The following is an 18,165-nucleotide window of genomic DNA, read 5'->3' on the forward strand; positions in this document are numbered from 1 at the left end:
GCCTATGTATTCAGCCCACTATCAGTAGTAGCCTAGGCTGTTGTTTGGTTGGGTTTTTTTGTTGTTTTTTGGGGTTTTTTTTGTTTTTTTTTTTTTTTTTTTTTTTGTTTAACAAATCATCTTTTGGCTCAGGACAATATTTTTGCAAAGCAGGCCTTTCTCCTTGATTAAATTAACAGTCCTTTCATCATTTTGAAGCTTTCTATAGCTCTTGATTGTGTCAGAGGATTTAGACATTGTATTACTGTCCCAAAAGTGACTGCAGTGTAGCAGTTATAAATACCATGTCAACTTGAGTACCAGTAAGAAGGTAAGCACATCAGCAAGGAGCTGATTTTTCCCATGCTTATTTACCTTACAAGGAAGATAAATGACTTGCAACTCCTTCATGTTACTGGTACCCAGCCAACTTGCATATTTCTGCATTTCATTAAAGTCAGTTCTGGACCTGCACTACGGGCCTGTCCTCTCACAAAGGTGGTAGGGCAGTTTATGCTGCTCAATCCAGATGTGTTTGTAATTGTTGCTGCTGTGCATTTGAGTGCATTGTTACAGAAAGAATGAAAACAGTGTGGAATGGTTTTCGAGAGGTCAGCATAGTTTTATTATTTTAGAGAATAGTTAGATATTGCTTGTGGTGGCTGACATGTGATGATAAAGATAAATTTAAAGCAGCTTTTTATTACTTATAGTGCCGTTTATTCAATAAGAAACAATTTTTTTAATGAAGTTTTTTTAAAGGTATTATCATCAGTTAGTTGAATTGTACTTACAAATATTAAACTGAAACATAATGTAATAAAATAAAAGTAGTGGGGTTATGAAAATAACTGTTTTGGTATAAAGAGATACAGCTTCTTGGAAAGCCCAAAGGCCAAAATTAGTTGTGACAATAAAATATTACAAATTTCAGATTAGCTATTGAGAAACTATGACCTGGCCTTGGCTGGCTTTAAAAAGTGCAACATAAGAGATTCATGGAGGAAGGAAAAGAGCAGGAAAATGAAATTTCAGGAACTGCTATTGTAGGAAGGGGTTTAAGCAATTTGTAGATAGCAATGTATCCCCTTCAAGATTGAGCCATGTGATTAAAGTAGTTTGTAATTGTCCGAGAAGATATTTCTTCTAGTCACTTCATTTGTACTCTGCTAAACAATTGCTGCTGGAACTCACTGTAATGTTTCCAAATTTTGAGCCAATTCAAATGATTGCCCCCACCCCATGGTTGTAGTTTTTTTGTGCCTTCCCATTCTTCTTAAAATCAAACTAATCTAGGGCACCTGCAGATAATACTTAGTCCTGCTTTGCTGATGAATTATAGCCTCCCAGGTTACAACTACTTTTAAACTATAAATAAGATTTTAATTTTACTTTTTATCATTGGGAATGACATAATGCTGCTTACTGGGAGAAAAAAGTGCGTTGCCTACTGTGACAGGTATCAATTGTCTCCGTATTTTAAGCTAGTGAAATAAACTACCTTTGTTTTATGATAAATAAAGCATATTTCTGTATTACATTAAACCTTCAAATATTCTACTTTTATTAATCTAAATAACATATAAGTTATATGCCACATACAATCTTCATAGGAACTTGATTTGTGCTACACTACATTGTCAAACAAACAAAACCTCCACACACAACCCAACAAAACCACAAAAAATGCCAGCCGCAATGTGGGATAGGTTAATGGTGTCCAGATTTCATGTAGAGGTAAAATGAGTTATTAAGGGCAAACTTTAATTGAATGCATTGGTCAAAGTCCACTGGTATTGCTTTTGTAGTTTTGGGTAAACTGGACTGCTTCCAATGCTTAAGTGATGGTGGTGCAGTAAAACCAGTTGCTGAAATATGAGTAATTTCTCACTCTTCTGCTTCTTGATAATGTGATTAGGCAAAACACATTATACATTATAATTTATGAGTAATAATCTTAATTGCAAGCTATATGTAATTGGTGTGGTTCAAATATCTGCTGTTAATTGTTGTCTGCTGTCAGTCTTGACTTTTCTGAACAGCCATGGAATTTGATTTTAATTACTAAGTTACTTGCTGCCATAAATGTCCAGAAGTGATTTATAAAATACTGAATGCCATACCAGCTTTGACAGTTTTTTTCCATGCAAGTCCTTCAGCATACTGAGGAAAATAACTCCAGTAAAACCAAAGCAGCACTATTGTCAAAATATGATAATCAGAGCTACAGTTACACTGCAGTTTCTGTAAAAGGAATTTCTTTATTTGGCAAAATACTTGCATTAAGAATGGGGATAGTGATGCCATAACAAATTAATTAGGAAATACATGTTTCTTGACTTTTAACTGGGCTTTCTGACACAAGATAACCAGTAGGACTGAGAAGTCATAAATTTCATGAGTGAAATATAATTCTGCTTGCTGGAGGGGTGTTATGTTTGTTTTTTTTTTTTTTTTTTTTTTAATTAAATTTAACTGAATCTGTGTTCGACAAAGACAAGAGATTGTTGTTAGTAGCAGGCTTAGGGTCACTGACAGGCTGCAGCTTGCAATTTTAAGGGTACATAAAACACTGGCTGTATTCCACAGTATGCAGTGGTAAACTGCAGACAACAGTAAAATCTCCCTGTTGCAGCATAAATATGGCATGAAAGTTGATTAACCAGTTTTATGTTGTTATCCAAGCCTGCAATCCATCTGGACTAAAATTATAAAAATGAAAACTGAGTTTTTCAACAGCAAAATAGTGAAACTAGATTAGAAAAAGCAAAGGTTTAGACATTTAAGTTGCTAGCAAGATGATCAGTTGTCTACTCTGTATGGTACTTTGCTTAATTTTTTGTTGAATAACTGTAAACTGTAGAATTGAGATCATTATCATTAAAGAAAGAGATGTTTGGTATAGCTGAGCAGGCACATATGAAGTGTGGTAGAATCCTCACGTGTTCTGGGCTTGTATGTGTGTGCTCATCCGGAGAACTGCAGACATTCGAACATTCACTTTGAAATTTGAATAGACCTGGATCTCTGGTATCTTTATTCTGCTGTTTGTAATGTTCTCAAAAATATGCCCTGTTCATGAGTCAAGTTTGGCATAAACTTTTTCACCTGTTGTGCTGATTTGTTTGAATTTAAGCCTTGGTATTCCAATGACTTTATGGATCAATATGATGGTAATTAAATATTTCAGACTTTGATGGTATTTGTAATATGGCTATTTTGGAAAAACAATGTTTGAAGATAAATTCAATATTCCAAATTCTGATTTTGAAAAGGTGTGCGTGTTGCTGAGGCAGCAGATATGCCACCATGAATGAAAGAATTTGGTGTGTCTATACATTACATAAGCATGAAATTAAAGAGGAGGAGTCTTGCTCACATGAGGCCTTATTAGTTGCAAAATGGGGTCAACAGGAATCTTTCCACTGGATCAGAAGTAGTCCTGATGATTTAACCTGCATTTACTATGTTCTGCTAACTGTCCTTGCAAAGTTGTATCACTAATCAATATGGCCGTAGCACTGTGTAGAAGTGGATCAGTTCAGCAAATGCAGGAGCTTGCTTTACGTGACAGATTCAAAAGGCATATATGGTGTGTATGGTAGATAATGGGGAACAGCTCACATGTCTGTTCTGTTAAGACTTCATGTCTCTTCATCCCAATGAGAGACTCCTGTTTATTAAGTCTGTCTTGCATAATTCTCCAATCTAGGTTAAATCTAAAACATAAAATCACTTTGTTCTAAAGAAATATGATTTTCTGATCCCAGATGGATACTGTCTTAACTATTCTTGTACTTATCAGCTGCTTCTCTCCTCCCCCCCCCCCCCCCCCCCCCTTTTCTTTTTAAATAGCATGAGTGCTTTTTTCAATCAGTCAGGTATGATTAAATCTAAATTCGGGAGGGAATCTCTGCTGAGCATTGCCTTTATTGTAGCAGGTCCACTTCATTCTGATGCTTGGCACAAAAACCAAGGGATATTGCCTATTTTAAATGAGTATCCTATTTTTTTATAGAATTGTCAGAATCCTAAATCAGTATCAACAGAATCTGCACTTGCCTCCATTTATTGCTGAACTACGTGTTAAATAACGTGCTCTTGTTTTCTTTTGAGACTCTGAAGTTAAGCCTGTTTATGTAAGATTTTAAAGTAATTATAGGTGAATAATTCTGCAACATATGAAAACAAAATATCTCCTAACCAGAGCTTATGAGGAAATAGAAGTTTAATTCAAGCCAACTTGAGCCATTACAAGAATTTCAGCTGAACAGAGGTTGGTCTAAAAATATGTAAATGTCTGTTTTATCCCTGCCTTGTAAAGTAATATTCTGAATATGGACACCTTTGTTTAATCAATCCAGCTGTATACCGGGAATGTGAAACTAGGTAATTTTAAAAACAAAGTGATTGTCAATGCTGCACTGATCAGTTGATTTAGTTAAATACAAGATCTCACATGCTTATAGAGATGGTAGTTCTAACAGCGAGATGATGATAGACATTACAGGTTTCAAGGTCAGGAGTTGTGCATGTTGAGATACAATAACATTTCAAGATTTACTGTTATTAATTAGGACTTGTAAAAACAAACAAACAAAAAACCCCCCAAAACCAAAACAAAAAAAACCCACAACAAACCAAAAACCCACCCCCCCCCCCAAATTATAACATGTATGTAATGCCTTAATTTTTGTTCTGCTAATTCATTGCTTTTATTAAGCATGTTAAAAGTAATACTGCTTTTTAAGGTTGATTAAAAATCAAACTTTGTACTGATTGTGAAGAAACCAGGAATTTTGTTTTCATCTGTTTATTGAACTAATGCTGATTTTCTTTTTGGAAGGAGGGCTGGTGAGAGATACTCATACAAGGAACAGGAGCGGAGGATGTTTTTAGATTGCCTTATAATTTTCAGGAGGACTCAGAAGTAAAATTATGTACCCTAGAGAGAAAACATTTGCATCAAGGAAATTCTGATTCAAGTCTTAACAACAAGGCAGCTGATACTAGCTATTGTAGACAGAATAATGCCATGTGACTGTAGTGATACAAATTTTATTTCAGGAGCACTTAAGAAGCATATGCTAATGTTTTGTAAGGGAGAATGGTTTTAAAATGTCCTTTGAAATGAGAATCTATGCAATTGTTTAAAACGAACGTGTGTTAGCAGCATTTCTTAATTTATATCTCGTCAAGGGCAAATGAGACAATACTTCTACTCTGTAAAGACAAGATACAGATGGCTGGAAAGAAATCCAAATAAACAAAGTGCTTTAGGTCTGGCTATCATTGCATCCTGCGGCTATCTTTTTCCTGTATCCTTCCCTCTACTGACTTTGAATGCAGGTACATCTTGTTGCACAGACCATTTAATCTGTTACAGTGGTTATCAAAATACTATGGATGTAACGTTCATTTGCAGAATATAAACAAATATGCTTCCATTTTGAGATTCAAATGAGCACAGAAGTATTTTGCTGTTTCTTTGTGCTGGAGGAGCCTGTAAGAATTAGTCCTTTAAGATCCTAATTGTTCAAGAGCCAGAATTCAAATAGAAGGACAGCATCTGTTGGTTAAATCCTGCTTTTCTTAGAAGACGTTTGGCACTACAAGTGCTACTATTTGCAATTAAATTGCTGTCTTCTGAGGGTGGTTTCTTCTACAAATGAAGTTGTATTTCAAGACTATAACATCAAGACTGCACGTAGGAGTCTAGTGGCAGAACTGCAGAAAGTATTCCTGTCATTTAGGAGTATGAGAAAGTATCTTTAGGTTGTCATGAACTATGATTTCATTCCAGAGAATAAGTTTTGAAAAATGGTGGACATAAGTCTGAGAAGAAGCTATGCATGTGTTAGCTATCACATCAGTATAATACCAAGAGGAGGGTAAACAGCACGATTGTATTGGGTCATACATTGAAGAAAAATATGTACTGTGGTGGCCTGCTAGCAGAAAAAGGAATCACAATTATTATCTAGGCTTTCTCATAGTATCTGTTTGTCAGCTGACATGCATATATACAGAGGAATTCAATGTGCCTTAAAATTTGTGACTTTTTTTTTTTTGCTAGTTTCTCAGTTCAGTATCTTTATAAGTAGTTTGAACTCTGAAAACAATACTGAAAAAAACAAACCAAAAAACCCGAAATGCAAAAAATCCAGCAATATTTCAGAACAGTATGTTGGAAATAAAAGTTGAGGTGAAATAAAGCCCTCGAGTTTTTTATTTCTTTAGAATTCCTTGGTTTTCATTGTTTTCTTCTGAAGGTGCATTCTTGGATGGAGACTGGGTCAAGACTTCAAATTTATAGTAGCATATCAGTGAAAGTCTAAGACTGATACTAAAATAAACTAATTTATTTTACTAACGATGCTGCTGTTGGCACATGGCATGGTTTTATGTTCTGGAATGGCCATTTCTTAAGGTTTTTGTGAAGAGTAGGATGAACAAAAACTGAATGTACCAGTGAGATGATATGGATTTCCATTGAGAAAGGGTAGAAGCTTAGTGCCTAGCTTCTATGAAGAAACTTAACAGCAAATGTAGTATGAGACAGTGGGTGAGGAGGGCAGGTGGGGGGGATAAACAGCGCAGTTTTGTGTTTTTCAGTCACCCTTTTTGTTCACTAGCAGTTGATATATGTGTGTGTATACACACACACAAACACACACACACAGAGATTATAATACATAGTATCTATTTTAGTGAAGCTTTAGGGAAAAAAATATGTAAGATTAAATGGCCAAATTGAGACTTCTCAATGAAGTGCAGCCAGCCAAAGCTGTGTGATGCTTTAGACACTGCCATTTGATGTTTAATTTTGGACATCAAAATTGCTGGATTATTTTTATTTGCAAGCTTATCAAAATGATTGCATAGCTCCCAGTAATCTTTCCTCTTTATTTATGGAGAATATCTTAATTGCAGTGATGCTGTCATATTAGGCATTGTTAAATCAACTTAGCTTTTATTCATTGTTTTAGTCTTTCATGTACTGATCATTTTCCTTACTCCTTCAGCTTTCCACATTTATACAGATCACAGGAGAGATATCCGTATGAAATCATATTTAGTGATTGTGCTCTTAACACCCTTTTCTGTCAAGGCTACTGGCATATTGATGATGACCCCCTTATTTAATAGTGATTATAATTGATTTCTCATAACTCTTAATGCCAGGCAATGATTAGAGAATGAGCTATGGCCAGCTCTATCTCATGGTGAGAGTTTTTTTATCAGACAGTGTAAGATTTGAGTAGAACTGGAGGATTTTTTTAATGTTATGAAACCCTTTGTGAGTATTAAAAAAAAAAAAAGTAAAATGTGATTATTTTAAATGACTCTACTGACAAAACATTTAGTAACGAATGCTACTGTTTGTATTATTGTATTATCTCTAAATGCCAGACTAGGCTAACAAAGTAGAAACCTTGCAGTCTGGCTCCTCTTTGGCATTGTTTATTTCCTATTACTTTATAGTTTCCTTACTCTTAATAAGGCCACGCTCATCACTGATCAGCTGCTCTCCTCTCCGAAGAGAGGACACTTGAGAGAAATGAGAACATCAGAAAGACTGGGCTAACTATGTTGGGGACTTTCTCCCTGAGATCTTCAGAGTACTTTGATATATTCTCACTTCTGGAGTGATGGGTATTGGCAGGTTAGTGTGCTTTCCAGCATAGGGCATGGTCGGAGAAAAAGAAATATCTTTGGACTAGTAACCTAAGGACAAAATACACCTTATTCCTATGACAATTATTCAGCAGTGTACGGTACAAAGTAGACATGGTCTTGGTTTGCTTTGTTCTTGTTTTCTAGGTCTTTCAGGCAGTCATACGCATAGGTTTTCTCCCATTATAGATTAAAAGGCTTGACAGACCTGGAAGTTCCTCCAGTCTGGGTATTCCAGATTCAGTGCTGGCAGTGTGAACCAGTCTACTGCAAATGAGATAATATATGGGGAATCAAATATTTGAAGAAAGATCAAAAACCATGGAGGAAGTGCAGAGCAACAGGAGAAACACAGAACTGTGATCTATTTTCTTGCTCCGCCACCTTCTGCCATCCCCAATCCAGCTTACTAGGATTTTTTTACTTCTTTTTTTTTTCCTTCATTTTTCTTTATCCCATAGCTTGGCTAAACCTAGTTTTCTCTTGTTTTACCTGTGCCTTCTGTAGCCTGTTGCAGATAGCTATTCCTTCCTTCTCACAGTCAGTTCTTATCGATATTCTGATCCCACCTTCCCACAGCAAGATCTACTTGACATGGTTATTTACAGCAGACTTTCACTTGTAAACATACAAAATTTAATTGTTTTTCTTGTTTGCTATGCTGCCTTTGGAGCAGTAATGCTGTCTAGCTTTTAAGCCTAATGCCATGGTGCATCTGACAACGTAAATGAGAAGGAACAGTATAAAATCTGAGGGTTCTGTTAAAAATATAATATGCATTTGTAAAACTTGGAAGAGAAAGAGGTTTCTTCTATATCTAAAGTGTTAGGAAATAGTAATATAATTCAGTTTCCTGTTTGTTGGTGTGGTTTTTTGTTTTTTTTGTTTTTTTTAAAGGTGAGTGTGGGGAGAGCTCTGCAGCATAAAGAACAAACTCAAAATTTATTCATTAAAAATTCATGGGCAGTATGTTGAGGAATGAGTAAGCTGCTTTTTTTCACGTTCACTTTCCCCACTTTCTTTTTTTGACAGAAAGTATGAGAAACGTAGAAAGCAGTGCTGTCTGAACTGTTGACTTCGGTGGGAGTTAAAGCATAACCAGCATAGTTATACTGGAGGACTGTCTAGGTTATGAAGAGCAGGCCTTGAAATTGATACTTACATTTTTATCTGTTCTTCATAGCTGGTTTAATTTTTGCCCTCAGACATGTCTCTCCCCCTCCCCCCTCGTCTGTTTGCCCTTGTCAAATGGAGGCCGGTGCTGTGGTCCCGCACTGCCGCTGCGGTGCTTTGTGCAGCATTGCCACACCACAGGCTTGGAAGAGGGCAAAGCTGTTGCCAGCAAGGAGTCCAGAACTGGCCGTTTCGGCTTCAAAAGAGAGCAGTCTATAACCCATCTGTCAAGACAAGGGTTTATTTAACACATTGTATGTAAGATCTTGGTAACCCATGCTATAATTATTTAAAAAATTATCACATCAATGAGCAGTTTACTATGTCAGATGACCAGTATCTGCAGTAGTCTGTTTGCTGCAATTCAAGCATATCCAAAGATGTGACAACTTTTACTGTGCAATGAATGCTGATCCTTTTTAACTATCCAGTTGTTCACCAGTTTGTTTGTTTTTTAAGTTTATTAAATATATGGATATGCATAGCCATGAAGCAAAAACAAAAAAAATGATTTGGTACTGTTTCATACAAGTACATAGATGTTTCATCACAAAATCATCACCTTTGTTGTGTTCTTGTTTTTCATACATGTATTTTTTTCTGTATGGTTTTTCAGTATTGGAGACTTGATGATAAGGTAGATACCTGTGCAATCGAAAGCAGGGTCTGAGCATAGCAGTTATCTGTCTCAGCTCTCAGGTTTTGATTGCCCTGTTCTCTCAGCATGAGTTGATGAAAGATCTATTTGGGTCCTTTGCAGAAACCAGCAACTTTATACAAGATCTTATGGAGAGTGATAAAAATTTCATTCCCAGGCACTTTTAAGACCATATAGGAATTTGGATATCGCACATCTGTGTTTTATTTTGTAATTTTTGTGATTATTTTTTTTTTTTTTTTAAAATCATTGTGGAAGTGTCACTACAATAAGAGACTTGGAGAACTCTCATCTCTCTTTATAACTGCAGGTAGCAGGAGGTACTAAAAGAGACAGTTTGCAGAAAGCTATATGAAGAATCAAGGCCTCAGTTACCTATAAAGAGGAATAATTGTAACCTCTCTTTTTCCAGAAAGACCTGAGCTTGCAGCCTGCTGGAAGGAAAATGTGTTTCATTGGGTGCTGTCTTATGGTAGAATGATAAGACCAGACACACACACACACACCCACCCTTGTCCTCTCCCCTCATCACTTTATCAGAGATGATAATGTGCAAGATTTATACCTAAAAAAACTTTTTATCTCTTGCACTTCAGTTAATGGACCACTGGGATTTCAGCATCTTGAATATAGTGTCCCAAAGCTGTAGCAAGAACATGGCATGAAGTCTTCTCTCCCAAAACTATGTCTGAACCTGATCAATATTGCTTCTGCCTAGGAAGAGAAGACTGCAGATCTAAAACATTGGAATGAAAGGGAAGCAATATGTGGAAGGATGCGATGGGGGTCTGACAGGGAGAATATGCACCCATCCTCTGTATCTTCATTTATGTATGTATGTATTTATTTTAAATGTCTACCTTTAGCTTTGCTTGTTTCTTGGATATGCCCAAAATGGTCTATAGGCTAAAATGGCTTGTGGTTCTCCCAGTTAATAGTATGAGCATATTGAAATTACAGTGTTTGAGGAATTACGTGTTGAAAGGATCTGTTCTTGAGATTAAATTGGAATCATTATATACAGGTCTTCATTCTACCCTTATTTTGTAAGTTACTTGTACCAAACAAGCATTATTTGAAAAAAGTCTTTTATAGGAAAAGATTTAAGTACAAATGCAAATTCTAAGTGTACAAAATCTCAAACAAAAACGTACGGAGTCATGAATTTTTAAAAAATATAAATGAAATGTATTTGTTTCAGAACATTCAGTTACTTACCATGATTTTGCATAGTTTGTGGCTAACTGTTGCATATAAGCACTGCCTTATTTAGAAATAGGACCTATGTATCAAGATTTAAATATTACCTTTTCCAAAAGTAGAGAATACTGCATTGTTTTTTTTACCTTGGTTTCTTCAAATTTTTTTCCTTTATGCAGTGATAAAGCTAGAGAATACGTATAGATGTTCAACAGTGGTAGGAGAACAGAAAGATTTCGTCCACCAGAGTTGCTAAATCAGTGAGATTTGTATTTTTAATTCTGCTGTTATTGAGAGGTTGAATGTTTTTTGCCAAGTATTTGAAGTAATTTAATACTTAAGGCATGGTAAATCTATAGAATGCATTCAGAGAAATACAATCCACAACTGAACTTCCTGACCTGATAAAGACTCTTTAAAATGTTAATTCCCAAGTTAAAATTGACTTTGTCAGTGCAAACAGGAGTAAATGTAAAACACTTCTGTGTCTTGTGTGTTTTTTGTTTGTTTGTTTGCTTGTTTTTTAATACGTTATCCTAGTCTCACCAAAATAATAATTTAGTGTGAAAATTCAAGTTTTCAAGGTCCAGTTGTAAGAAAAAGTTCATCGTTTAATGGGTTTGGAAAGAATTTATCAGCACGTGCATATCAAGGTCAACAGCAGGACACTGAAGAAAAGAAGTAAAGACTCTGCAGAGGAGTGTGGTGTGTAGCTTTCTAGAATTTGCAGAAGGGCTCAGTGGTACGTTCATTATTAGGATGAATTTATGGAATCCTGAAGATGTTCAAGGCAGTGCACAATCTGTAACAAGAGTGGAATTTAGTCTGTATCTTCCTTATACTTCTTACTTTGAGCTATTCTTTCTGTGAAGCTGAAAGAGGGGAGGACAAACCTTTGTCAGTGTTACTGTGTCCTTAATTTAGACATGTCTATATCTGAGACAATTATGTTGTAAGAGTGTTTCTCTTTCTTGAGGAAAGTAGTATTTTTTTATATATAAGAGGAGATTAAAACAAAGAGAGCACAGTGTTGCATTGTTGAAAAATAACTTCTAGATAAGGTCTGTTGCCCCTAGTCCTAGTGACTTATTGGGATCACATTTTCATCTTCATGGAGAGGATGCCATGGAGAAAACTGTAGGACAGTCAGGCAAAAGGAAATCAGAGGCTGATGTGAAATGATGTGATGAATTTAAGCAGGAGGATGTTACTGAAGATCTATGAAAGTTGCAGAATCAGGCTCTTTATTTGATCTTCATATCAATTATAGTTGCCTCTGTTTAAATAAAGTGCATAGTAATATTATTTTAATCGTTTGTTCAGTGCTTAATAAAATCTGTTTCTATTCTATTAGCATTATGTCTGTTAAACAGACTGAAGACTGTGAGTTATCTTTATAAATTAGCTTTTCCTTTTCATTCTCCTTAATAACTATGCCTGTGGTAGTTTGTTTCTGTGGTGCTGTTTGTCATGCTGCTTTGTCTTTTATTTTGGGTAAAATTCAGGAATGCTTGTATGGACAAACACTCTCAGAATCCCATATGAGACTTTTCTGCATGGAGATCACAAGATTTGACTCCAGAGGACGAAATAATAAGAGCAGCGAAGCCATTGTCATACAAAAATTATTGTTTGACAAAATTAACGAGGAGGTCAGATAAATTTACTCAAAGTGCTTGGAGAATAAATTGATCAAAGGATGACAATTTTTTCCTTCTTAATATAAAACTCCTTAGAAATGCATATCCATCACTGATTTCACAACAGGATTTTTTTTTTCCTGTACCCTAGGAGGTATGAATTGAATCACCAGTTTGACACAGGGTGCAGATTAGGCAGAAAGTTGCCAGGGAGCTGTGGAAAATTTTGAAGCTAAAATTGATTTGGAGGACGATATTGCTTTTGCTATTTACAGCCTGTACAGACCCTCTGAGGACAAGTTCCAGGGAATGTGTGGGGACAACTGCCTCTGCAGCCAGAGCTTGGATGTTCCTATAGACAGTGTTAAGAGATTATTTCTGATGTACTTTCTGAATTTCCAGCTACCTGCACAAGGAAAAAGTCATTGCTTTAAAGAGAAGAAAAAAATAAAAAAAATCTAGAAATGGTCAAGGTAACCAGCCTTTCCCTACTGCCATGCATTTGAGGTTAGTTTAATCCCTACTCTTTACAGCCTGTTTTGTTCAGCCCTTGACATTCTTTACATTAATGTTCCAATAGCAGAAAGTATTTTCCTTGGAGACCTGGTGCACCTGTCAGAAGGACTCAAGTTGTGTATAAGGATTTGTGTATACACATATGGTTTTTCAAGCCACGTATATTTTTTTTATGTAGATAAGAAATCTTGAAGCAGGGATCTTTCTTTTCTTTTTTCTTTTTTTCCTAAGCATGTCGGGAAAGTTTTTATCCTGATTGTGATGTGGCCTGTGACACTTCAGAGAAGCAGATTCCTTTATAGAGGAAGCTGTGGTGGAGGAGGCAACCACTGAAAAAATGGGGTTTACCATTAGAAATCTAGCTTCAGTGTTAAATTATGGAACAGATAACACTACTTGATAATAAATACATCTTAGTAGCTGTGCTTCTGGCGATTTTACAGATGCTGATAGTCAGTTTCATGATAGAACACAAATAGAAGACTTCTGAGCTTCCACTGCCTTGTTTTCATTATCATGCAGTGTTTGTATTATATGGCAAATTCATGAGATGGTGCTACAAACTGAAACATGTGACATTTGCATTTGCACTCCATATACACTCTAAAGCTATGCTTTATAATGTTGTTATAAATTGTGGTCTGCTTTTGAGAAGCCCTTTAATGTAGCCAGAAAACTTTATATCACTTGTCACTAATATTCAAAGGATGACATTGTAAAAAAGAAAGAAGCTTCTTACTATAGACCAGTACATGGATTTGATTTTGCAAGCAACCCTTATACACATATGTAGTTCTAGTTCATTAACCTTATTGGGACTACTTTTCTAAGTTAGTAAGACTTTTTTTTTTTTTTCCCCCCCAGTAAGGATTTGGGGGGTGTGTGTGTGTGTGCAGATTAAGCATATATACATTTGTTTGCTTGTTTGTTTGTTTTCCCCTTTTTTTTTTTTTTTCTTGGACTCATACCCTAAGAAAAAAGCAAAATAAATTTTTTAGCCAATTTTCTTAGTGTTTTTTTTTTTTAAATAGTCTTCCTTCAGTAGAGAAGTGCAGGAATTTACTTACTACTCAATATTTGCATAGAAAGAGTTAACGTAAAAAAGTATATAGATAATAAGTACTATTCACACCATCCTGTCAGCATCTAATTCAGTGAATACTAGGTGGCTGGAATAAAAAGATTTCTGATAAGTTCTAAATTGTTTTTATTCTACATCAAATAGAATAACCCTTTAATTTTATTTATCTATTAGTGAAAAGGCAGATAGTAAAAGACACAGAAAGTCAATAAGCCCACTGACTGAGACACATGCTTCAAATGTTAGACATGCTGATTCTAATTCCTGCTGGGAATCATGGTCATATCATAACCTAACTACTGGGTTTCTGGTTATTTGGGGCTTTGACTTTTGACTAGAAATTCCCTTTGAGCCTGGAGAATTTTACAGATAAAAGCAGTGTCCATAAATACACTTCTATGATAGCTTTTTTCAGAATTGGTTTTTTAATATTTTTTTTTCTTCCCCCCAATGGAAAATGTTTTATCAGAAAGTTCCTGAGCACTTTTGTTTAGTGGGACTTCTTAAAGGCCATGGAGTGGGGAGAGGTGGGGAAATTAACAGGTGTTCAGGTGGGGAAAAAAAAAAGGTTGTTTTTTTTTCTCCAGTTAGCTACAAACTAACTGGTTAATTGTCTTTATTACTATACATTAGAGAGTAATAAAATCCAGTCTGATATGCCAAAGACGTGCTTTATTGATGAGTAAATAAAATAATTCTATGTAGGGGTTGAGAGTTGGAATGTGTTAAAAGCCAGAGTGGTGAACATTGGAGGTCCTTCTCCAAATGTAACGCACTTCTTCATCTGTCATAGTTTATGTTAACCTCCACACTCTAAATGCCAGGTACAAGACTAGTTTACTGATACATAGTCATAACTGTATCTAGTTTTTTTTTGTTGAGCTCCTTTAAAAGCAAAAAAAACACAAACCAAAACCAAACATCAACAAAAAACCTTCATGGGAACAACATTGTTAGAAAATGAAATAATACTGCTGGTGTCCCAGTGAAGCTTGTTCAGGTGAATATAAAAGAAGAAAAAAATGCTTTTAAGTCATTTTGAGGTTACAAAGATTTTAGTTTTAAGTAAATGCATTTTGAATTATGACAGGGAAGCAAGCTGCCTAAAATCAGAAAACCATACTGTGCCAGACAAACCTGAGCAACACTCATTCTGTAGTCCCTCCGGTTTCACCTTGCATACTGTCGTGGTTTAACCCCAGCCAGCAGCCAACCGCCACACAACTGCTTGCTGACTTCTTCCTCCACGGTGGGACGGGGGAGAGAATTCGAAGAGTAACAGTAAGAACACTTATGGGTTGAGATAAGAACAGGTTAATAATTGAAATAAAATAATATAATAATAATAATTAATAAATTGTAATGAAAAGGAAAATACCAAAAAGAGAGAGAGATAAAAACCCAAGAAAGACAAGTGATGCAAGTCAAAAACAATTGCTTACCACCAACTAACTAATGCCCAGCCTGTCCCCAAGCAGTGGCCCCACCTGGCCAGCTTTCCCCTAGTTTATATACTGAGCATGATGTCATATGGTATGGAATAGCCCTTTGGCTGGTCTGGGTCAGCTGTCCTGGCTGTGCCCCCTCCCAGCTTCTTGTACATCTCCAGCCCTCTTAGTCAATAGAGCATGAGAAGCTGAGAAGTCCTTGATTAATATAAACACTACTTAACACACCGTTCTTTTAGTTGCTATCAACATTATTCTCATACTAAATCCAAAACACAGCACTATACAAGCTACTAGGAAGGGAGTGAACTCTATCCCAGCCAAAACCAGGATGCATGTATGAGGAAATACAGGATAATTCAGCTCAGATGGAAAACTTTAAAATAAATCATAAGTCTTAAGGATTGATAGTGTCATCTAATCTATAGATCAGGTGTGGTGTAAGCCATGGCAAGATGAGTTCTCTAGGAGGAGGTGGGACAAGAAAGGTTATTTCTGCTTATTCAGTCATGGACCTCTGTGTTGCTACCAGCCTCTGTAAGGGTTCTTATTAGCACCAGCTGCCTTGGTTTTTCTGTTCACAACACCCCCATGCTACCATGCTACCCCAGGCTTGGGGAAGAGTGGCTTGTTTAGTCTGGAGAAGAGGAGGCTTAGGAGAGACCTTATTGCTCTTTACAACTACCTGAAAAGGTTTAATGAGGTGGGGGTCGGTCTCTTCTCCCAAGTAACACGTGATATGACAAGAGGAAACGGCCTCAAGTTGCATAAAGGGTAGATTTAGGTTGGATGTTAGGAAAAGCTTCTTCACTGAAAGAGTAATCAGGCACTGGAAGAGGCTGCCCAGGGAAGTGGTTGAGTCCCCATCCCTGGAGGTATTTAGAAGATGGGTAGACGTGGTGCTTAGGGACATGGTTTAGTGGTGGACTTGGCAGTGCTAGGTTAACAGTTGGACTTGATGATCTTAAAGGTCTTTTCCAACCTAAATGATTCTATGATTCTATAATAGCCTTTTAGGACCTTGGTCTGAAAATAGTTATTGAGTTCACTTAGGCCACAGAACAGCAATCAGTAAGTCCCATTTGTCACTCTCGGTCTGCGTTTGATTAGAGGGTGCTTTTAAAAGTGGATGGCTCCAGCAATGCAGTGAAACCCCCTTGAGTCCCCCATGTGCTCCTTGCTACATACTGAAGTGAGTTCAGGTAAAAGCCTTGAAACTGTGGGTTAAAAAAAAATGCTTCCTCAGTCATAAGCGGTGTTGTGTTATGTCTATGATGCTATAATACAGTTTATGGAAAACCTGAATGTTTACTCTTGTTTATGCATGATCTGAGTTTACTCAGAGTCTGACATCTAATTAATACTGCACTTCATAAGAGTTTGTATTATTCTTTATGAGCATTCAATAAATTTTTAAAGTCAAGTCCTTCCTAATTGGCAGTAATGAGCCAGTAAAACTTATATTGGATTAAGAAAAGACGGAAACCCACAAGAGGTCCCTGTGCAGCTTAATCAGTAAAATTCTAGTCACAAACTTCCATTGTTTCAGTTCAGATAACTGGCACTGCCTCGCGGACTGCCTTGGGTGCTAAATCTGATTGATTTTGTTTCCTTCATGTCATGCCCAACAGTTATACACTCTGTAGCACTTTAACTAATGATGTACCAGAGCAGAAATCATACACACTTTTAAAACAGCAAGTGACATAATCTTTCAGGTAACTCAAGCAATTAAGTGAGTTATCATGATCTCTTTTCACTAAAGTTAACTGTCAAAGCCTACTTATGCTTGGAAACTTACTGGAAAAGCACAGACTTTTGAACGTACGGACCATTGCTAGAGACCTTGATCTTACAAACTTATCCAAGTGATTCCTGGGTTTGACAGTGCAAGATTTAAAGCTGAGGTGCATTTCATGGCATATCTTCTCTTGATATCAACTGTCAAAGTCCTCTTAGTCTATATGGGCTATGGCAATTTACCTCAGCTGAGGATCTGCTGCAGATGACTTAAGATCCCTAGGTGAAGAAAGGTACTGGGGGATGGAGTGGGGAGGAGAAAAGCCTTAATAGCTGAACACCTTTTGAAGTGGGTAGCTCTGGGTAAATTCTGCTTTCTGCAGTCACAAAGAATCACAAATATCGTGACTTCGGTCACATGGGTGAAGAAAGGAGGATTTGGCCTTCTGTTACTTCAGAAAAATACTATATCTGCCTTATCTAAAGACTTCACAAGTGAGAAGGCAAACTGTTTTCCCCATCATGCCTTCTTTCTCTACTGTAGTTTCAAAGAAAAACCTTATGTTAAAGAAAGCTTGAGACTTCATCCTGTAACTTTGGTTTAGCTCCATTTACAAAGTAGACATTAGCAATGTAATGTGCTTCACATGAAGTTTTTCAGAACAGCTTGGTTGGTTTTTGATTTCCTGAACAGGAACTTGTTCTTTGTCTGCCCAGGCAGCCATGGTGGGGTTTATGAGCACCCTCTGGATCTTCTCTGCTGGGGTGAAGCTGGTATTCATCTTCTGTGCAAGGTTCATACACCTGGTAACAAGGTGGAACAACTGGAGCACCATGCTGCTCCGTCATACCGACTGAAAACAGTTACCTGAGATATAGTATTTGAATCTAGTGGAAGCTGTTGAATAGCACACAGTAAAGTTACGCATTAGTTTGTATTGGGAAATTTAGGTTAACTAAGTGAAGTAAAACCAGTACAAACTCAGTTTTATGGAATCTCCTGATATTTGAAATGTTCGTGACATTTATTTGTAAGGTTCTGGAAGCTTGATT

At 36.5% G+C, this 18,165-nt stretch overlaps 1 long non-coding RNA gene across 1 annotated transcript in view; it reads left to right on the top strand.

Moving 5' to 3' along the window:
• Window positions 1–11,067, top strand: part of LOC148051050 (uncharacterized) — a 124,609-nt gene extending 113,542 nt beyond the window's left edge. The window contains exon 4 of the long non-coding RNA XR_015700464.1: window positions 10,206–11,067. This is a non-coding gene — a long non-coding RNA (uncharacterized LOC148051050). The remainder of the gene's footprint in view (window positions 1–10,205) is intronic.
• The last annotated feature ends 7,098 nt before the right edge of the window (window positions 11,068–18,165 follow it).

The sequence above is a fragment of the Nipponia nippon genome, unplaced genomic scaffold, assembly GCF_047370975.1.
Source record: "Nipponia nippon isolate SJK-2023a ecotype South Korea unplaced genomic scaffold, ASM4737097v1 scaffold_7, whole genome shotgun sequence".
Taxonomy (NCBI): domain Eukaryota; kingdom Metazoa; phylum Chordata; class Aves; order Pelecaniformes; family Threskiornithidae; genus Nipponia; species Nipponia nippon.